Source organism: Equus caballus, chromosome 4 (genome assembly GCF_041296265.1).
Source record: "Equus caballus isolate H_3958 breed thoroughbred chromosome 4, TB-T2T, whole genome shotgun sequence".
In the NCBI taxonomy this organism is placed as follows: domain Eukaryota; kingdom Metazoa; phylum Chordata; class Mammalia; order Perissodactyla; family Equidae; genus Equus; species Equus caballus.
In genome coordinates, this window is record NC_091687.1 from 38,624,073 (window position 1) to 38,647,543 (window position 23,471).

The 23,471-nt window shown below is 38.1% G+C and overlaps 1 protein-coding gene across 2 annotated transcripts in view; it reads left to right on the plus strand.

The window, feature by feature from the left end:
* Window positions 1-23,471, plus strand: part of PTTG1IP2 (PTTG1IP family member 2) — an 80,675-nt gene that overhangs the window by 49,680 nt on the left and 7,524 nt on the right. The window contains exon 7 of one of the 2 annotated variants that reach the window (XM_070264490.1): window positions 13,033-13,214. The gene's annotated coding sequence lies outside the window, so the exon portion shown is untranslated. Of the gene's footprint in view, window positions 1-961; window positions 1,376-13,032; window positions 13,215-23,471 lie in introns of those variants that run through there. The other variant, XM_023639157.2, reaches the window with a different exon arrangement.

The following is a 23,471-nucleotide window of genomic DNA, read 5'->3' on the forward strand; positions in this document are numbered from 1 at the left end:
AGGAAATAAAGGTGAACCTACTTGAGATAAATAGCAAAGCCTTCCTTGAGGGTTAGGGTTTAAGCAAAGACCAGAATATGATAAGGAACCAGCCAGGTGTAGAGTGAGGGGGAGGAACACACTAGGTGGAGGCTCCGAAGCAAGACAGAGCTTGGGGTGTTGGAGAAACTGAAGTTCATTGAGGTTGGAGTGAGCAAGGGGATAAACTGGAGACATTGGCAGGGTCAGATTATGTAGGAATTTATAGGCCGTTAGAAGGAGCTTGGGTTCCACTTGACTTAGAGGGTATGATTTTCAGCTGGGCTTATGTAAAATGTAGAGAAACATTTGGGAATAGGCATCTGAGATAGGAAAGCAAAGCCATGGGGTTGTGACTAAGAATGGAGTCTGAGGAAACAAGAAATAGTCTGTGAATCGGAGGAGCTGCATTGGGGCCTATGAGAGACTATTCTCCTTTGGAGGCCATCATTCTACAGAACAGCTGCTGCCTTACAGTAATGGGCTTTGACAGGAGTTTTCTCAGAGCAGATGAAAAGTCAAGCTGACATGGTGACCTTTTGGAGTAGACGGTTTCTTTTCTGCCAAGTTGAACCTTTTCTGGGAATATTTATGCTGAGTGAGCTCTCTGACCTTAGTGCAGGGTGGGTAAATGCTATCCTTCGTGAACATTCAACTCTTTTCCTTTCATGTCAGCAGAAGGAAATAAATCATTTACGTTAGTTTGGGTAATTGAAGAAGCTTTTCATTCCCAATTTATCCCAGTGTGTGTGACTAATTGGAGTTAATAATCATTATTACCCATGTACAGCTTTTCAAGGGATGAACCATGAGTTGGAAAACATTACATTTCCATAAAAATTGGTGTAATGGCCTTGAACTTAAGCTTTCTAGTCTAAACATGAAACCTGAGAGTTAACCTTGTATTACATTTCCAATAATGATTGTGTCCTTTTTCTTTCAGGCTTCCTTCAGGATTTTAATCATCCTTACAGCCTCTTTGAGAATGATTGAACTTCCAAATTCCCTTAAGTTAAAATTTTAAATTCTGTTGAACATTTTTGTAAAGTATTTCATTACTTTTACCTTATTACTTGTGCAATAATTTGAGATCACAAGGGTTGAAAAAGCTCTTGAAACAAGACTTTATGGTTAGTTTAAAATTTTTTTAAAGTTTTGAATAATCTCCTTCCTGGCTAGTTTTACAATCTTAATATTCTTCTGTTTGAACATAAAGTGGTATAAAGATAGAATGTTCAAGCACCTGATGTATAAATTTATATATGGCATAAGGATTGGAAGCCACAACCTCTGATTATGTCTGACATTGCTATTTTCTTATCAGTGTTACCAGACAATAAATAAATACTCTGTCTAATTTTGTCTACGTTTATTATTACCAAAAAAATGGTCCACTATTCAAAATCTTCCCTACAATAGTAAATTTGAGGTAATGATTGATATTATTAGAATCTGTGTTTATGAAATTTTGAGTGGATCAATGATAATATATTTTTAGTGCTGTAGTTACTTTCAAATAAAAGAGGTGAAGACTCTTAACATTTTAAGAAAAATACTAGAGGATTTTTTAATAGAACAAAAATATGTCAGACTAGTTTCAATACCAAATAGTTTTTTCACTAAAGTTCAGTAGTGTTCTGATATATTCATTAATAAGTATGTTTCACCAATTTTTTTAAACTTCTACCTGTTAGGCAAAATTTGGGAAAAGAAGGCATAAACTTATATTTGATATTGTCACTACTTGCGGTACTTTGATATAAAACCAATATGGCTTTAGTTGAACTTGGGGGGGGATATGATACCAAAATCTGGGGAGAAAATGATCCATTATCATAATGGGGATGACTAAAACAATTCTGCATATATTTAAAAGTCTTCACCCCAAGATACGAGGCTGGAATTAGCTAGGAAAAACCAAATTTGTCTAAGTTGAGGTGGCTGTAACCCCAGCAAGACATATCTTGCACTGGATCAGAGATTGATTTTTATGCTAGGCAGAAAATTTGACTTTGGTCAAATAATTGAAACAGCAATGCAGAAATAAGTCATCTCTTTTGTTTCTCCAAAATCCAAGAACTTCCTCTGTCTTTTCCCCCATGAAGTAAAGGTCATCTGGTCAGCAGAGGCTCTCTCCTGTCTGTCTCAAGTTGTATCTTTCCACTTCATCTCATTTCCTGGAGTTTGTCCTTACTTTATTCTGCCCCGCCCCCCAGGTTTTCTGAGGTATCATTGACAAATAAAATTGTATATATTTAAAGTGTACAATATGATGATTTGACATATGTATACATTGTGAAATGATTACCACATTGGATTAATTAATACATCCATCACCTCTCATAGTTACCTTTGTGTGTGTGATGAGAATGTTTACGACTACTCTCGTAGCAAATGTCAAATATAAAATACAATGTTATTAACTAGAGTCACCATACTGTACATTATATCCCCGGAATTTATTCATCTTATGACTGAAGGCTTGTACCCTTTGACCAGCATCTCCCCATTTCCCCCACACCCCAGAGATGATAACCATCATTCTACTTTCTGTTTCTGTGTTTGGCTCTTTTTTTTTAGATTCCACATATAAATGAGATAAGGCAATATGTGTATTTCTCTGTCTGCCTTATTTCACTTAGCATTATGTCTTCCAGATTCATCCATGTTGTCACAAATGGCAGGATTTCCTTCCTTCTCATGGCTGAATAATATTCCATTGTTATATACACTTTAAGGTGGATACGGAACCTCCCTGTGGAAGGAGTGTGCCTTATAGGACTCTCAGTTTGCCTTTATGGATTTTTTGGTGATAGGTTTTTCAATAGCTTTCTTGTGGCTTATACATGCCCTATGACCCAATCAGCCTCATTCTTTAGTTGGAAATATGCCGCTGGCACTAAGATAAAGTGAACAGACAGATAGAGACCCAGAAATTCAAGTTTTACTAAACTTGCCACAGACTGGAGCTTTATTCTCATAATTCGAGGTAAAGATGGAGTGCCTATATGTAGAAAAATTAGGAAGAATAATGAGAAGGAGTACTTGTTTGACTATTTATAAGATTATATTCATTTTGTGTCATTCTCTACATGTGGCCATTTTACAAACAAAAATCTCATTAATTGATGTCTTTGAGGAAGTTTCACTTTTTCTCACCTTTCACCATAACAAATTGCAATTTACCTTCGTAGTACATAGTAATTCAGTATAGACTGTGTTATCTTCTGTAGAATGTTATATCACCTCCAATAAACTGAGAAAAAATCATTCTTTACACAATCTGAGTATGGCTCTTGATTTATAATCATGTAAAAAAGAACTTCTATAAATAAACATCAAAGGAAAAATAAAATATTTAGCCATATTTTATTTATTTTATTGTAATTACCATATAATTTTTAAAATTAATTTCTTAATTACTGGCTCTAATTAGTTCATTTTAGAATCTACCATAGTTCCGTATTGACAAAAATCATTTATTGACTGGGTTTTTTTTCAATTTTTGTCTCAATTGCTTATTTTGTATAGCCAGATTGAATCATTACTGATATGTCATAATTAAAAAATGCACAATACTACATTTAAAGGAGTAGGGATTTTGGAGTTGTTTGGCGTTAAATGAAATTATGAACGACCTTGTTCTTTATGCTCTGTTTGACTTTTTTTTTCATCACCTATCAGGGAATGTAAAAAAAAGTAAAGTGCAACTCAGCTGGCTGTCTTTGAAGAATAACAATTTGACATGAGAGTAAGTTGATAGTGTAGTAATAAGGTCTGATGATAGCCTTCCCAGGAGATATCTTATGCAAAAATGATGGAGGTCTGCCCATCACTGCACACAGAATGCTGACATTCTTGACTTTATTAGGAAAGCATTTATGTTTTGCACCTGCTCCAGTATATGAATAGCTGTCATGTACTCCAACAAAAGAGAAGAAAAACTGTCACTGTGATTTGAGAAATATGCCTTGGCATAAGAAAAAGCAAAATATTTTGAGCACTTAGAATTTGTTTTTCTTGCTCTATTATGCCTAGTTTCTACAGTGAATTATTTAAGTGATGTTAAATAGTACTAGAATTTTCCTATTGCGTTCATCAGTATGACTTCATCGTTATAGAAAGCTCTTTGAATTATTGAAGAGAGCCTGTGTGCAGTCTTTAGGAGTAGGGGGTTGTGCATTTATGATTACTGAATTTTCGATGGTATGTAACAAAATGAAACACCTAGATAAAATGTAAATGAAGTCTTTACAAGTATATCAGTAAGACAAATTTAAAATTGATAAAGTTAAACCTTATTCCTAAAATTCCACTAGTTAAAATAAAGCAAGTAAAACAAAGGAATAAAATCCATATTGAAGTTGATTATTAGAGAAACAAAAGTTTCTTATAGGTTTTTAGTTTCCCGACAGGTTGACTATAAAGCCAAAGCCTTTAGATGTGTTAAAAAATATTGAAATCTTATTGCTTTTTCATGATAGTTTTATTCTTAACTACTACTAATCTACCGGGTAAAATTATGAAGGAAGCTGTCAGATCTCTTTTACATTTATGTTCTCCCAGCAGCTGTTTTCTCTCGTGGCATTTTACATGCTGATTTTTCTTCTGCTACTGTCTTTCAATTTTAACTTTCCACTTAAAAATATTCAAGAGATTTTAAGATCATACACACATGTGCGCATAGTGTGTATACATATAAAGTATAGCAAAATATTAATGTCTCTGTTAACAAATGCTGAAATTAAGTACCAAAATTAATTTTCTCCCTTAAGAGAAATTATTCCCTGTTAGAAATTATTCACTTATTTCAGTGCTGCTGATATTACTTAAAATACCTTGGACCTCTTCCTTTGAAATGTCCTTAAAAACCTGCAAAACATTTAAAATATATCAGTGGTGGCAGGTCATCATTCTTTGTGGATGGTTGAGAAATGGGAACAAAGATTTGTTTTTGAAGTATCAGAAAGATATTCAGAGCCATAAGTGATGAACAGGTAATTGATTGTTTTAGATAATCCACTTTTGGTCAAAGTCAGGGATCGGCTAGGAAGAACTTGTGTGTATGGGAAAGGAAAAGTGAAAAAGCAGGGAAAAAACTGACTATAATAACAATTTGAAAAGAAAAATCCAAAATGATTTCAGCAGTCCTTGCAAAAAGCTTTGACTTCTCCATGGTGACTATTTTGAAAGAATGCAATCGTGTGGAATTACTGGCAGCCCGTGAAGCACTGAGATTTCATATGATTTTTATTTATACTTCCAAGCTCATTATATCCATATTGGGATTTAAAGTGAACAGCATGTAAATTAGAACTGAATCTGATTAAATCTTCCTAAGGCTGTTCCACACACCTAGCATAAATCTGGCCAAAACCTTACTCTCTACCTTATGCTATCTTGTTTGATTCCTTTTTTCTTTTGGCTTGAGGAAGATTTGCCCTGAGCTAACATCTGTTGCCAATCTTCCTCTACTTTGTATGTGGGCTGCCACCACAGCATGGTGACCAATGAGTAGTGTAGGTTCATGCCCAGGGAACCAGGCCTGGGCTGCCAAAGTGGAGTACGCTGAACTTAACCACTAAGCCACTGAGACTGGTCCCCATTCTGTTTGATTCTTACTGTGGAGACGTTTTCTTAGCTTTGTTGAGTTTCTGAAAACTCTTGTTGCATAGATAATGCTGAATCAAGATAGCTCCAGGAAATGCAGGCTTTGGATAGAGGGAGCAAAGTAAATTTAGAAAAGAGGGATTGGTGAGCCTGAAGTTGAGTGGTTAAGTTCCCATTCTCCACTTTGGCGGCCCAGGGTTTCACCAGTTTGAATCCTGGGCGTGGACATGGCACCACTCATCAGGCCTTGCTGAGGCAGCGTCCCACACAGCAGAGCCAGAAGGACCTACAACCGGAATATACAACTATGTACTGTGGGGCTTTGGGGAGAAAAGGGAAAAATAAAATCTTTAAAAACAAAATTTTCCTTTAAATGTGTCTAAAATCATGCAAAAAAGAGGTTATTGTGTTAGAAAAAAAGAAACCAAACTTCCCTGTCAGTGAAATTAAACAATTCTGGAGAAAAATGCTTTCTCAACTGTATAACAGTAAACCAGAAAAAATTTGTGTCTGGTTATAAAGTTAAGGATAGATTTCCTTTGTAGCACCCTTTTATTTGGTTCAAACACTTCCAGTGATTTCCAGCTCAAATGTTTACTTTGTTTATCACTCTGTGAAAATCTCAGTGCACATAAGAGTGTATTAAAGGCAGACTTCTAGTTATCTGGAAATCAGATATTAAAACCATAGGGAATCAGGTTGCCTGTTTAGGATGGTTTTGTGTCCAATGTTTAGTTCTAACTAACAACATTTGAGACTCTACTATGTACAAAGCATTCTAAGTTGTTCAGAATAATTGCAATTACAACACCGCATATAAAGATGTTACATAATGCCTAGGGCGTCATGCACTTTAGGTACAAATTCTAACTAATAGGATATTTTCATGTCCTCTTGCATAAACTTACTGCTCTAGCCTATAGACAGAAGTTATTTTGTTTGAAAACACAATTACAACAGAAAAAAATCAGTGGAGTGTTCGTAAACATCCGCAATTGCCAAGATGGTTTTTTTGTTTTTGTAGTTTAGAAAAAGAGAGCAGAAGAACAAAACATCTGTGGTTCAAGGTGCTTAATCAAATGCCTCTCATTCTCTCCAATTGTCTCCTCAAAAATAACTGGCAAAGTTTCTCCAAAAGAGCCCTCAGCATTCTGTAATCTTACACATTCTGATTTGTTGCTCTAAGGGAAAAACAAGGGCTAGAATTGCTTTAGGAGAAAGAACCATTTACAATATTCTATAAAATTGAGCCATATTAAGTACAATCTTATGAGATTGTTATCATATTTTACTACTTGGTATATACTTTTTGCAGTGTTATAATGTATACCATTTGATAAATATATATATAATTTTTTTTTTTTAAGATTGGCACCTGACCTAACAAATGTTGCCAATCTTCTTTTTTTCTGCTTTTTTCTCCCCAAATCCCCGTGGTACATAGTTATATATTTTTAGTTGTAGGTCCTTCTAGTTGTGGCATGTGGGATGCCACCTCAACATGGCCTGATAAGCGGTGCCGTGTCCTCGCCCAGGATCCAAACCAGTGGAACCCTGGGCCACCAAAGCAGAGCGTGCGAACTTAACCACTCAGCCATGGGGCCGGCCCTATATATAAATTTTAAACATGGCATTTTGCTAACTTTTGTAAAAATATTGACCCTCAGATTCCTTAAACAAGAACGTAACTTTTCCCATATTTTTCCTTTGGGGAAAAAAAGAATAAATTTGAATTATTATTGTTAGCTTACATAATAACAAGAATAAAATTTTGTCTCACTTTATGTTAACAAAGCATTGTCACAATCTTCAAACCCAATGAAAGGCTTTTTTCTTCTTTCCCCATATCCCTCTCCCTTTACCTTCTTCATTCTTTTTTTCTCCCAGTTTTATTCAGATATAATTGACATATAACATTGTCCATTTAATATTAATATTAGTATACCATATAACGGTTTGATACATATGTATATTGTGAAATGATGACCACAATAAGTTGATATCCATCACCTCACAGTTACAAATTTTTTTCTTGTAACAAGTTTCTATCATAAATCGATGTTGAATTTTGTCAAATGCTTTTTCTGCATCTATTGAGATGCTCATGTGATTTTTATCCTTCATTTTTTGTTATGGTGGTATACATCCCATACACCAGTGTCAAGTGGGATTTATTCCAGGCATGCAAAGATGTTTCAACATCTGTAAACCAATCCTTCATTTATGTTTGTCTAGTTCACCACATGTCCCAATTTGCCAAACACAGTCCTATTTTATGCCTGTTGTCTTGGTGCAATTAAAAATAGAGCCCCCTCAAATAAGCACATGAAAACATGTTCACCATCATTAGTGATTAGGAAAATGCAAATTAAAAGCAAAATGAGATACCACTACACACTCCGTGGAATGGCTAAAATTATAAACACTGATCATAAGTGGATGGAACTGTAAGGATGTGGAGAAGCTATACTTCTAATACATTTCTTTAAAGACTGTAAAATGGCGCAACCACCTTGGAAAATTATTTGACAGTTTCTTAAAAACATAATTGCACCTACCATACCACCCAGCCATTCTACACCTAAGTGTTTACATAAGAGAAATGAATACATAGGTCTATACCAAGACTTTTACATGAATGTCATAGCAGCTGTGTTTGTAGTAACTCTGAACTGGAAACCCAAAATGTTCAATAGGAGAATGGATAAACAAATTATGGTATAGCCATACAATGGAATACCAATCAGAAATTAATAGGAAGAAACTATTGATACACACAACATGTAAGAATCTATGTGAAAGAAGTCAAACAGAAAAGGTCGTAGTATATGAGTCTCTTTATATAAAATTCTGTAAGAGCAAACTTGTGACGGAAACCAGATCAGTGGTTGCCTGGGGATAGGAAAGGGAGATGAAAGGAGACATTACAGAGACAAAAGAAAACTTTTCAGATGGTGAATATGTTTATTATCTTCACTATGGCAATAGTTTCACAGGTATATGTCAAAACTCATTAAACTGTAAATTTAAATATGCACAGTTTATTGCATATCAATTATACTTCAATTACTCTGTTAAAAAATAATGCCAGCTTTCACTCTCAAAATCAGACATTTCAGTTTGAATGTTGGTAATATTCTATTTCTTAATCTGGGTGTTGATTTCATAATTTTTAATTTGGGTATTGGTTTCATAGACTTATTCAATTTGTGAAAATCTACTTATACCGTGTGTACTTTGCTGTTTACATTATACTTCAACCAAAATTTTCCCCCCAAAAAGCCTGAAAGAATCCCTGAGGGAAATGTGCAGAAAGTGTCCCAGTTCGACAATAAATTATAGGATGATATAATTATAAATTATAAAATTTCTTTCAGAGAAAACTAAAATTTATAAACAAGTTGCAAAAAGCCACAAAAATAGTAAATATTTCAGTGGCGACTTCAGCTACCTTTTTCTTTCTTGAAAAATCTATGTGCTTTCTGGTGCTTTTTAGACCAGTGAAAGAACTGTCCTCCCTTTAATGAAGGTTTACTGTAAAAACAGCTAATCAGCCTTATTTACGGTCATCCCGTATACATTCATATCATAATTCCTTATGATTCACATTAGATTCCTTCAGAGCCTAAGAATAATATTCATTTCGGTACTTACAGCAAATTTGGGGACACAAAGCAACTGACCCTCATCAAGTTAGTGCAGGGGTACCAATGTGGTCTTTGGGACAAGGAAGTGTAATAGAAAAGGATTTTAAGGAAACAAAAGACCTCCCACTAAGTGAAAAATATAATTCTGGTCATAGAATGAAATGACCAGTAGAAGAAAATAATATATTCATCAGCATTTTGAGATACAGTGAAGACTTAAGAAGAAAAAATGCAGACATTGATGTGGATTTTTATGTATTTTGGTGGCAGCAACTCGGTGGAAATCTTTTTGATATGGAAGATTTTTGATTACCAGAATAGAAAGAACAAAACAAGTCTTTGATATTACATAGCAATTTAGTTTAGAAATTGATTAATATTATGAAATAAACTTACTTTTAAGTAATGCAGCTTATAGCATTTTAATAAACCCTCCCCAAAGATTAAGTTATATTACTATGATGCTTTACACACAGTAGGCCCTCAAAGTGGTGCAGACTAATTTCAGTTCATAGACAGTTTGGGGGAAGGAGAGGGAGGGAGAAAGTGGTAGGGCAGACAGCAAAGAAGAAGAAAAAGGCACAGCAGAGCAAGAGATGGTGGAGAAACGCACTGTAGGTTTCTAAAAGAAATCATTTCCAGGAATCTTCAGCTGTTACTCGTTACTTTGGGCTCCTTATAGAGTGTAAAACATTCTGTTGGTTGCCTACTCAATATCTATTTCCCTACACACGTGTACTGAAATGACCCTGATTTTGTACTTGAGGGAGGCAACGCAATTCCCAGACCAAGAGGGTAAATCCTAATTGGTCTATGGCACTCTCATTTTACTTGCCAGTAATTGTTTTAGAAGGGACACATGACACAATTCTGACCAGTCATCAGTGAGAAATCTGCTGGAAGCTTCTAGGAAAGGCTCACCCTTAAATAAGACACAAGAAGGACACCTTCCTCTTTTTCAGTTGGTTAATATTGTATCTACGTGTGATTCTCAGAGCTACTTCAGCTACTTTCCTGTCAAGAGATAAGTTTGTGGAAAAAGTTGATACGTTGAGAGGGCAGATCTGACAATTGGAAAGAACCTAGGTCCTCACTGGTGTCATTGAGCCACTAAATTATCCAACCCTGAGGTTGCTACTAACAAGCCAAGTGATCTTGAAGATTTATCTGGGCCTCAGTTTCCTCAACTATAAAATGAGAAAGATAAATTTTTGACTTGATGCGTCTGGGACCCTTCAGCTCTGTCATCATTCCGTGGTTCTCACGATCCCTAAACCATTTCACTGAAGGTACTGAACACTTGTTGCTGGTGAAAATACATAACCCGGAGAATGAAAACCTCAGTGAGCTATAACATGATTTTTCACTGTAATTTCTAGGAACATGAGTGTTAAAAGTTGCCTAGGGCGAAGCTATTAAAAGACTTCCAGGCATTCCAAATATCAAAAGCTGATATGTGCTCAGGGTTGACATAATGTGAGAAATAATTGGTAAGAAGCTCAAGTGCGTGGCCAGTAGCAGAATCTAGGCTGGCACTCCAAACATTCCTCTTATTATATTGATCACAATATGAAAAAAGAGATGGACTATGCCAGGCAATCTCGCCTCACCCATTTTTCTTTGGACCAGTATACCTTCATATTAAAGTATTTTGTAACTTGGTGATTTTCATGCTACTCTGACTTTACAGTTTTGAAATTTCAGCTTAAATGAAATTTTCTTTTGTGCCAGTAGGTCACAGGGACTATTCTATCCCTTTTGCTTTCTGTGGTGTTGCTGCCACTACCTGTTAACTTACATCCAATGTTTCAAAGCCATTTTCTCTTGGCATGGGTTTGTTAATGATGTTTCAGAAATGCCTGAACTTTTAATAATTTACTGTTATTTTCAAGGCAAAAAAAATAAAGAGGAGTTCTTGCACCAAATGCAGTTTCAAGTTAAAGGATCTCCAAGGCCTTATCCCACTCTTGAGAATCCCTGCGAAGTAAACATTTTCCCAAATGGAATTTTTTCCACTTTCAAAAACAGCTATTAGTATTTCCGACTTGTTGAGAGAAAAGGAAGTTTTTTAGTCTTAATCCATCTACAGTCAACCTTGCGTGTAGGCAAAGCAGCAGTGATTTTCCGGCTTCCTGGGATGCTCCCCTTAGTCCAGCACCTGTGTGTGAAATGCTTGCATAAGGCAGTTGACCACCGTCTGAGATACAAGTCTCCTCTTCTCAAGTAGAGAAAGGATGGATAAGAGTGATCTCTCAATATTTTATCAGGATCAAATGTCTGTGAATCAATATGATATGAATTCAGAAATTAAGGCTATTGTACTTTCTGCCATAGAAATCAAATATTTGATAAGTCCCTATAATATACAAGATACTCTGATTTTATTTCATGAAAAAATTAAAATGTTATAGCCAGAAAATTAAGCCAATAAAAATGTAAACATCACCTTAGAAACCCTGGACAAAGACAGCAAGTGATAGAGATAGTGGTGGGAAGGGGTCGGGAGTAAATCCTACAATTCATGGCTAAAATTAAGGGCTACCTTAGTGTCACATCTATATAATGATAGTAAATTGAATGCTTTTGATATTAATAAAAGCTACCTGTTTATAAAGGGCTTAGAATTTTGTGAATTTTAGCACAGCAAATATAAACATGATTTGGGTATCTTAATATTCTCACTTAACGCTTTTTAAAAAGTGTACAAACTCTTTTGGTCTTAATGGTTCTAAGATTGCAAATATCACAGTCAAGAGACCAGCTTTTCCCCAAACAGCGTTTTCTCTTTTGAAGTAATGCTAGAGAAAGCTAGCCTGTTTTCATTCTCCTGCCTCATCTCCTCTCCTTTGTCTTTTGCACAGACGCCCTCTACTCACAGGCACAATTCCACCTTTGTCTCCATCCATTCGTAAGTTCCTCAGACTCTCTGCAAGCTTTTCAGAATTAACTCATCACACTAGAACTGGCTCCCTAGGCTGTTCCCTCAAGCATCTGTTTCTGAGGAGGCTGCAGCCTCTGGTGTGCTTTGGAGGCCTGGGTGCTCCTGAGCTAGAGCGTTCTTTCTCCTCCCCCCTTCCATGATTGGCTTGTCCATGGATACAGCATCTGCCTCAGTTGTCCTGTCTGCCTTCTCACCTTCCTTACCTGATAGTGATGCCCCTCCTCCTGAGATCAACCAGGTCCTGCCAGGCCATCCTGTAAAACAAGTCCTCAATATCGTAAAACTCAGAGCCAGGTAAAATGTCCCAGCATTTGGGCTGGCCCCCCAACCTAAACACCCATTCCTCCTTTCTAGCAACAGTTCCAACTTTTGCTTAGGATCCAGCCTTCCCTCATTTCAGTCTGAGTAGACTTGGTGAGCCTCTGTTTAAGCCCTAGGGATGGATTTTGGGACCCAAGATATCCTATTCCCACAGTAATTGCTTCAGAGGTGGGAATGTGACCTAAAATGACCCAAGCAGAGAAAATGTCAGGACTTCTCCCTGGAAGTTGTAGGATAGTTGCTCCCTCTTCTTTTGTTAAATTTAAAACTTAAAAGTTGTAACATAAGCAGGTTTAACTCTAACATTTGCAGGTCACAGAACAAGAGAACAAACGGAAACCTATATTCTAAACATAGAACTATATGCTTAAATATGTAAAAAGTATAAAATCAAATGCAATGTTAAATACAAATTATTCTTTTCTCCTACCTAGACAAATATATTTTCATAATATAACCCGTATTATTTTTATCGTATAATCTCTGTAACCTCAGATTCCTGCAGCAGAACGTGGCTGGATGAAAAGCTCGCACACACTGTGGCCCAGCTCCTTCCCTTCTCCCTCCTTCTCAATTCTGTACCAGAAGAGAACTCGTAAGCCATGTGTGAACAACCCCACCTGCTCATCCAAATTCCATACACACCATCTGCAATCAGCTAACTCTTGGACCCAAAGGTATGCACTTGAGCAGTTTAGTTCACCCGCAGGAGGTTGGACTCAAAGAAGAGGTCTACTCAAGGCTGAGAACTAGCTTGGAGATTTTTGGCAGGGGATCCTTGGGTCCATGGTGGCCAGAGTGTGATCTAGAGGGGTGAGAAAGTTCCAGGGTAGTACGTGCCTTTGGCTCCAGAGGCTCTTTGCCCCATGGGGAGGACATGGCTGGAGGAGAGTCAGAGAAGAACTCTGTATAGAATCAGGTCCGGGGAGGGACGCTTTCACCTGGATTTAAGGATGACGCTTAGCTGCAGGCAACTAACTCACAACCGTGAAGGTAGGGTCTGTCTTAGAATAAATCCAGCACAGCAGAGAAGAGCTCAGTCAAACCAACAGATGGAGAGAACTGGGTTATGATTACATTGTGTAAGTCTCCACACAAGCCACCTCTAAAACCAACCCTCTCCTGGGACTGTCTAGTTTTATGAGCTAATTTATTTGGTTTTTGCTCAAGCCAATTTAGGGTGAGGTTTCTGTCACTTGCTGACCAGAAGTAAATCATGTCTGATAGGCTTCTTGATGGTGTTGTGTGAATGACTCATGTCTGGGCTGCTCTGCTTCCTAAGACTGTAGATTAACCTTGATCTAACCAATGTCTGCGAGTGAGAGAGCTCCCTCCGCCCCCTCCCCTGCACCCTCGGGGGATGGGGATCTCTGTCTAGCATAAAGTCTCTTCCTCGTCAGCCGCATTTTGCCTAGGTCCCAGCCTGCCTCAGACCTACATCCTCGTTTACAAGAGAAAGGAGCTATAAACTGCCAAATAATAATCCACTCATGAAAGTATTGCTAAATTGTGACACTCCAAAATTGGGCCAATTGAAACTATGCTACAATGTGATAAACAGCAAAGAAAAGACTCAAACAACTTACTGAACTCTATAGTCTTGAAAGCATCAATTCTTCGTCATCGGTTTCTTTAGGAAGGGCAGTCCAAATATGTGGGAATGAAATAAGTACTACTATTTTGGAAACTGGTTCTTCTATTTATTGACAGCTTGTGATCAAAATTTAAGAAGTATATGTGTACAGATAGCTTTATTTCTTACTCCCCATCTCCAATGGCCTGTCTGATTTTAGGACCAGTTAATAAAATTTCAGCTCAGAATTCTGGTCCCTTAGCAGAGATTTTAAACCCCACAAATTAACTTTTGGAGGTCATATGGAGAACTACATGATAATAAAGGGAAAATCATATCATACTTTATAAATTTTAGTTGACATATCACTATGATCCCTATGAAATTATGCCCTAACGAAGTGTGTGATTTTCTTTAATCAAGAAAAATGTTGAGGAAGAGAAATCATACATGTGGATTTTTAAAAGTGAATATCATGACATACACTTTAACATAAACTTTTTTGGGTATTAGCCCCAACACAGCTCATCTCCAATTCTCTAAGAAACAACTTCCCCTCTCCTATAGACGGAGGGTAGGTCTGCTCTATTCATACGACTACGTGAATATGTTTCCCCTCCATCCCTTCACCTTTGACCTCAGAGAGGAAGAGAGAAGGAAGGAGGAGGGAGCAGGAATAAAGCTGAATAAAGAAACAGATGAGAGGCCAGGAGGGCCCAGAAAGAGACTCACCACACAAAGTATGAGTGATGGCCAGGATCTTGACGGCCTTCCAGTTCCTCCTTCCACTCTCACCTGAGGCCCACTTTCAGTTTCTGCCTGTTGGTTCTGAGAGACTCCCCACAGCTTTCCAGTAAAATGTTTTTTTTCTTTCCTCTTTAGGCTAGCTCAAGTAGGTTTTTGCTACTTTAAATGGAAATTCTTAACAGATACTTTATGAAATTTGTCTCCTAACTTCTGTACAGTCATGATTTTCAGCTCATTAAACTTTAAAGAAAATGTCGAGTGATTGTTTTTGGTCTGAGCATATCCTGCAATTCTGCGATTCTGTCACTTGAACAGGAACTTGCTCCTCTGCTACATAAGAAAGTTCTGTTTAAAGCAGTCATTTTCACTGTGGGTAATGTGAGTGGTGCAATTTGCAATGGTCTTGGGATTTTAGGATAAAGAAGGAGCTTTCCCCTGAATTTCTGAGTAATAATTAGATTTCTAATCAATTGCTAAAGTCCATAGTGACTCAAATCATCAGCCAACTTGAAGATATTGAACTTTTTCCCTGTTAGTTTTAACGGTCTCTATTTACTCTGTGTTTAAGGGATTCTAGCACACATTGAAGTTGTCCTTGAGTAAAAGAAAAGAAACATTTTCTCTCTGCCTGTTTTTTTCTAACCTTCATTAATCCCCCAGGCCTTTTATTGAAAACAAAACTTTTATAAAAAACTTTCTATCATTTAAACATTCATATTGGTTTGATAGGGCTGCCATGACAAAGTACCACAGACTACGTAGCTTAAACAATAGCATTTTATTTTCTCACAATTCTGAAGCCTAGAAGTTCAAAATCAAGGCGTCGACAGGGTTGGTTTCTTCTGAGGCCTCTCTCCTTTACTTGTAGATGGCTCTTTTCTCTCTCCGTCTTCACATGTTGTTTCCTTTGTGTGTGTCTTCTTATAAGGACATCAGTCATATTGGATTAGGGCCCACCCTAATGACATCACTTAACCCTAATTAGCTCTTTAAAGACCCTATCTCCAAACAGTTACATCCTGAGGTACTCCAGGGTTAGGACTTCAACATACTAATTTTGGGGGGCACAATTCAGCCCATAATGACATTTAACCAGTATTTTTTGAGTGCCTAATATGAGCTGTGCTAAAGATTGGGGGCAACTATGAAAAAGAAAAGTCCTCTTACCCATCCTTATAAAGGCTCAAATCTTGAAGGATGAGTTATCTTTAGAATAGTGTTTAAGCCTCTGTGACAAAGAGACCCCAGATTAGAATAGGTAGAGATTTCTGTCCCACATTAGAGTCCTGAGGCGTCAGCCCAGGCCCACAGCATGGTTGTGCCATCTTAGCTCGCGCTTCCTCTCTGGGCACAGGATAGCTTCTCTGGCTCTCAACATCTCCTCCACATCACAAGTGGCAGGAAGCTGGGAAAGAGAAATGCACACTCCTTTTAAGGGTTTGACCTGGAATTTTCATTTATTATTTCTGATCAAAAGAGAATCATAAATCCACAGGTGGCTGCAAGGAAGGTTGAAAAATGTGGTATATATCTAGGTAGTCATGGGCCTACCTAAAACACGATTTACTGTGGATAAAAAGGCAAATGGATATTAGGGGACAATTAATGGGAACAGAGACCATAAACAGGCAATGACCTTAGATGGTGTGGTAAGTGATAAAGGGGCGCTATGTGTAGAAGCAGCACAGGCTGGCATCAAGAAAGAGATGAAAACAGATGGAGAAGCCCAGAAAAGTGGGAACCAGAGGCCAAAGACCAGACACAGGGCAAATGAGAAGTTGCCTGGGTTCCTAAAGTTTTTTAGATCCTGATTCTAATTCCTCATGTTATGGGAGCACTTTCTTGTTCCTTGTTTTGTTAGTCCTAAATTGCTTATAAATTCGGGTTTTAGTTTGTTTTCAAAGTGACTTTCCTATTTACAATGCCCACTTTCCTGCCAAACAAGTACTTGCTTTCAACCAACAATTCAGAAAACTGGTCTTATTACTTACTCTAACTGGAAAGTAACTGCCATAGCAAGTGGGAAAGAAGTCAGCTCCATAGTTGCTTGAAAATATATATTGATATTTTAACTGTGTGACCACAAAATTTTTTATTTTATGTACATAAAAAAGAAGGTATGTATAAAAGATGCTGAAAGTTATTGGTAGGGCTTGCTGTTAAACCTATTAAACCCTTCTGTTTTTTAGCAAAACATCTTTTTAAAGAAATAGTCCTCATGGAAAAGGTTTCACACATATTAGAAATTGCTATGACAGGATTGTATAGTTTTTTAGCAGTAAGGCTTTCCTATATAGTATGATAAATATAAGCAAAATATCTCAATCAAAATTCTTGATCTACTAGTGGTTGTTGAAAGCCATAAAGCTCAGGTGATCTCATAAAAGCTTAAAAGGGAAATTCACTTATATTATACATTTCCTAGATAGATTTATAAATGATGGTTTATAAAATACTTGTAGTTAAAAAGAAATATGAGATTGCAAAATGTGTACACTCTGTAATCAATGTCAATGAAAATTCACCTGAGACTGCTAGATTTTGCTTATGGACATTTGGACTTTGGCCACTCAACATACAGGAAGCACTGGGATGCTCCCTAACAGCACTATAGTTTCCCTTGGGAAATTACTCCTTCTACTTTGGAAAATACTTTTTGTAAAATATAAATGCATGTGCCTGCCCTCCCACTATGGATGAGAAAAGGGCCTTTGGAGGCTCTTTCGGCCAGATCCTTTCACTCAACAACCAGGTGAAACTGGAGGCCAGCACTTGATGTAAGCTGGGTCAACTTAAAGCTCACTGCTGGAAATTTAAATATTGAATAGAGAGAAAACAAAACTGACATTGGTAGGATTTGCTCATTCCTGCACTAGCACTCTGCATATTGAACCGGGGCCTAGGCCTCAAAAGATGTGAATAAATTCCGTGAGTTCCCATATAATTCCATTTTCCTTAAATTCAGCAGATTTGATTTCCATTGTTTTCAATCCAAAAGCCCTGATTCGCCTTCTATCTACTGACTTATAAGTTGACCATGTTTAACTATGATATCAAGACTAAAAACACACACAGGCACACACAATAGCAACCTTGCAACCTATGAAGGAACTTGAGCAGGAAGTGCCAACAAGTGAAAAGACAGACAAAAATGGAGACGTGTGAATAAAGGTGCTACACAGTTTTCTCGAATTTTTCAAAAATCCTTACAAACAGGATAATTATCCCCAATAAAAAAGAAAAGAGGAAGGATAAAAGTATCACAGGGGAAAAAAAATAGTTCAACTTCATCAGTAATCAAAGAAAAAACAAATTAAAACTAGATGCCAACTTTTCCCCATAAAACTGAAAGTGATTTAAAACATCAGGGGGCTGGCCCCATGGCTGAGTGGTTAAGTTCGCGTGCTCCGCTGCAGGCGGCCCAGTGTTTCGTTGGTTCGAATCCTGGGTGCGGACATGGCACTACTCATCAAACCATGCTGAGGCAGCGTCCCACATGCCACAACTAGAAGGACCCACAACAAAGAATATACAACTATGTACCGGGGGGCTTTGGGGAGAAAAAGGAAAAAATAAAATCTTAAAAAAAATAAAATAAAATAAAACATCAAAACTATTGAGAAGGTAGTGAGATAAGCATTTTCATAAACCCCTGGTGGATGTATAAACGGTTATGAGTTTTCAGAAAGTGATCTGGTAATATATAAGAAGAACGATCAAAATACTCACATATTGTACTAGTCGGCAAGCAGAACCACTATGAGTATTACAGAATACAGGATTTATTATATAGATACACCTTACACAATTGTGGGAAAAGCTGGGGAAGTGAAAGCCCGGATGGGATTTGAGAATCAGAGAAAGAGCCACTAACCAGTCCTCCAGCACTGGGGTGGGTGGACAAGGCAGAGCAAATCTGAGACACTGATGTGGATAAGCAAAGGGGGATTCAGATTCATGAGAAGGTCTCTGGGAGGCCATTGCCTCTGGAGATCCACAGCCAGGCATCTGGTGGCCAATCTAGGGCCACCATCCATCAGCAGGACCAGCAGTCAAGAAGAGCTGGATGCCAAGAGAAGAGTGAGCACAACCTGGAACCCACCAGGCATCTTAGCTTCTGACAACAAATACCTTCATAGAATAAGTGAAGATGCTGCCTCACTTCTGCTGCCCAAACTTCATATGAATTCCTCTTTTGGACAACTCTACCTCTAGGCGTGCAGGGAAAGGAATTCTGGACAACATAGTTCCCAGCTTACCCAAGTTGACAATAGAACAATCCAGCACCCATATCTTTTGATTTTGTAGTCCCATTCCATGTATAAGAATGGATGCTAATGAGGTAGAAATGTAGCCTAAGATTAAATAAAAATATAACTATAGCTGCTATACTTAAAACACTCAAGAGCCAGCCCTGATGGCCTAGTCGTTAAAGTTCGGCGCTCACAGCTTTGGGAGCCCAGGTTCCTATCCCAGTCACAGAACCACACTGCCTGTCTGTCAGTTGCCATGCTATGGTGGTGGCTCACATAGAAGAACTAGAAGGACTTACAACTAAGATATACAACTGTGCACTGGAGCTTTGGGGAAGAAAAAAAAGAGGAAGGTTAGCTCAGGGTGAATCTTTTCCTGAAAAACAGAAAAAATCAGGCAAACTTAGAAATAAGTTAATTGCCCAGTAATAGGGGAATGTGAAATACATTAAGGTCAGATACAGACAAGACTTTCATGCATTCATTTAAAGTGACTTTTGATGATATAGTTGTGTCCTCATGATATGGAATGAAAAAAGTAGACACAAAACTGTACTTGCATTACAATTATGATTTTGGAAACATATTCATAGATTTGGTGTTCTTTTTATACCTCCTTTACCCTTCCCTATTCATTCTTCACAAAGCAGCCAAAATCATCTTTTAAAAATGTGCACCAAATCATATATCTCCCTTGCCTAAAATCCCAACATGGCTTTCCACTGCACCCAGAACAAAATGCAAACCCTTCCCACCGTCTTGCAAGGTCCTCCATGGTCCTGTCTTTGCCGGCTGCTCTAACTGCATTTCCTGCAGCTCTTTGGTTGGCTCCTTCAACTCCAATCCCTCTGGGCTTTGGTCAGGTCCTAGCCTAGGCTAACATCTCTCCCACCTTAAGGGCTTGGCAATTATTACTTTCACTTAACATGCCCCTCCAGATCCTGACTGACACCTTCTCATTATTCAGATTTCAACTCAACTGTCACCTCCTCTAAGAGGCCTTCCCTTTAGCACCCCATCTATTGTGTCTCCATTCCCCACACAGACAGCAGTCATTCTCCATCTCATTACCCTGCTCATTTTTTCCTTAACTAAAGTATTATGATTTTTACTTAGCAGTCTCCCTCACTAGAAAGCAGGGCCCATGAATGCAGGGACCTATCTGTCATATTCGTTGTTGTCTCCCTGTGACTCCAACAAAGTCACCAGGGCTCTCTATGTTTTCACTGGATGAATGGTTAAATGGATGGATAAATTCTCTGAGTTTTCTAGAGTGAGCATTTTCTCTTTTATAATAAGGAAAAGATATTTGAAAGGAATATGTTGCCGAAGGACAATCTTGTATCAGGAAGGATTTTCACCTATTACATAACTTAAGCTCTCTCAATTGTCATATCTAGGGATTATCCAGGCCTATTTTGGCTGCTCTATTCCTCTTACAAGATCCAGGTAGGAGTCTCCATTCTACAGAAGGGATATGAATTAAATGCCTGTAAAAGCACAAGGATCTGGAAAGAATTCTCCCATATAAATGCATTGTGGGCAAAATCCATTTACCATGATAACACTCTGTAAACCTCCCAGAGATCATAAATTCAAAGCCCATTTTAGGGTTTCACCTGCCTCCCCTTCTAGCTTAGTGGTTCAGTCATTCTGAGCACCTCTGATTAGCCTTATCTTTACCACCCATCCAGTGACAATTCTACTCCTTACATCTCTCAGCCCCTCCTGCCTCCATGTCCTTCACTATCATAGCCAATGTGTCAACCACTCTCACTGGTTAATCCTAAACTTCTTTGTTTCTCTATCCTTCAGACTCTTCTCTCTGAGAAAATCTCAACTATAGAGAAATCCAACTACCTATCTTCTCCACGTTTGTGTCTTGGCTTTAAGCTGTCACTGGAATAGCAAAATTTTATCTCCTTTTGCCTTAGATTGCCTTTTTACATACCAATCTTTGGATGTCCCTTGTTCACTAGGTACCTGACTATAAAGAAAGAGGTGAGTAAGAACCTGAAATCAGAAATCTCAAGAGTCCGTTGCACCCCTGTGTTCATCGCAGCATTATTTACAATAGCCAAGACGTGGAACCAACCTACATGCCCAGAAACTGATGATTGGATAAAGAAGATGTGGTATATATACACAATGGAATACTACTCAGCCATAAAAAAAGACAAAATTGGCCCATTCACAACAACGTGGATGGACCTCGAGGGTATTATGTTAAGCGAAATAAGCCAGTCAGAGAAAGACGAACTCTATATGATTCCACTCATAGGTGGAAGTTAGTATATTGATAAGGAGATCTGATCGGTGGTTACCAGGGAAAAGGGGGGGTGGGGGGAGGGCACAAAGGGGGAAGTGGTGTACCCACAACATGACTAACAAAAATGTGCAACTGAAATCTCACAAGGTTGTAATCTATCATAACATTAATAAAAAAAAGAAAGAAAAAAAGAAAGAGGTGAGGCAAGGCTGAGTGAAGTCAGGTTATGGAGCCTAAATATTTTCACCTTCTTTATCCAATGGCGCATACACATGAGGCTGGGAGACAGTCCTTTCCATGTTAGTTTTTGCCAGAGCCTTCCCTCCACTGCAGTAGCCAATTAGCTCCAAGCAGTAGACCAAGAACCAGGCAGCTGACACATAATTAGCTCACTTGGCAGAGAGCCAAGAGCAAAAGAGTGCTGTCTACTTCCTATAGCTAGTCAGGCTTCCATTCTGGGGAAGTTGTCTTATTCTTCTTGGGGTAGGGCTAAGTTTTATATATAAGAACTAAAAGCAGCAAAGTAGAGCTTTAATTAGGTTTTATTCAGAAGGTGGAGTAAACAGGTGAACCTATTTCTCAAAGATGCATTTTGGGGATTTTCATAAGACAATCTTTTCCAAAATAATCAATGAAAAACTTCTAATGCTCTCCTGTGGTTGATGGGTTTAACTATCTTTAGCAAGTGTGAATTCCAGCGAAGGCAGCTAAATAGACAACTTTATAGCATGGAACTCAGCAGCCTGGCCTATTTTGTGCTAACCTGACTCTCTGTGGATTTTGCGGCAAATGAAACTCTGTGTGACAGATTCCTTTTTTAGACTCTGAAACTGGCAGCTATTTTGTTCAATTTTATGGTTATATAAATTTTAGTATCAGCCTCAGCAATTTTTCATGCTTTCCATGTCCCCCTCAGGGAAAGTGGGCAATCATCAGAAAGTAGCCATGGAGAACTTCTTCCTTCCTATTAGGGGGTGTTGCTGGAGAAAAATTACCGTAGTGGGAAGATTGATTTCACTACAAATTTGTGGATACCCACTTCAGCAGCCCACTACATTCCCAGTCAGTTCTCTGTTTCCCAACTCATTTCTTTCTCTTATTCTCAACAATGATTATTTCAAAATTTCTCTACTATCAAAACTTCAATTCTCTCTCCACTTTCAGAAAAAGCCTACATGTCTTAGCTGGCCTAGAAAATAGAAGCCATCTGAAAAGAACTCACTCCCTTCTTGCTTCAATTATACCAAACTAATCTAGATCCAACTCTTCCCCCTTCTTTTCTATTACCATAGAAGAAGTCTCCTTCTGTTTAAAGTTTATCACTCTGTGGCACGCAGTCTGTAAGATGGCTCCCAATGATCCCCACTTATTGATATTCATATTCATACTCTTGTGTAATCCCCTCCCCTTGAATGAAGGTTGAACGTAGGTGCCTTGCTCCTAACAAATATAATACAGCAAAAGTAATAGAATGTGGTCAAGTTAACAAAAAGATTATATTTCTATCTTGGCTACTTTCTAGCTCTCTCTTCCTCTCTCACTTACTGACCTTGAAGGAAGCCAGCTGCTATGTTGTCAGCTGCCCTATGGAGAGGTTCGCATGCCAAGGGAGGCCTCTGGCTGACAGCTAGCAAAGAACTCAGGCTCTTAGTCCAACAGCTCATGAGGAACTGAATGCTGACAATAACCACATGAGCAAGTATAGAGCAGATCCTCTCCCCTCCCCCCATTGTTGAGTCATCAGATGAGACCACAGCCCAAGCAAATAGCGTGACAGCAACTTCATGAGAGACCTTGAGCCAGATGCAACCAGTTAAACTGTGCTCTGGTTTCTGACCCACAGGAACTGTGAGATAATAAATATTTGCTGTTTTGTCCTGTTAAATTTTGGGGTAACTTATTATGTAGCAGTAGATTACTAATACAACATTCATCCGTACTCTCAATCCTTCTTACCTGCTTCTCTTTTCCACATCTTCAAATCTTCTCTCTCTACCCATTCCTTCTAATTAGCAGTTACACATGGGAAAAACTATTTAAGAGAAAGAAAACTTTCAATTCCAATTCCCTGTTCAGCTATAGCTGCATTTCT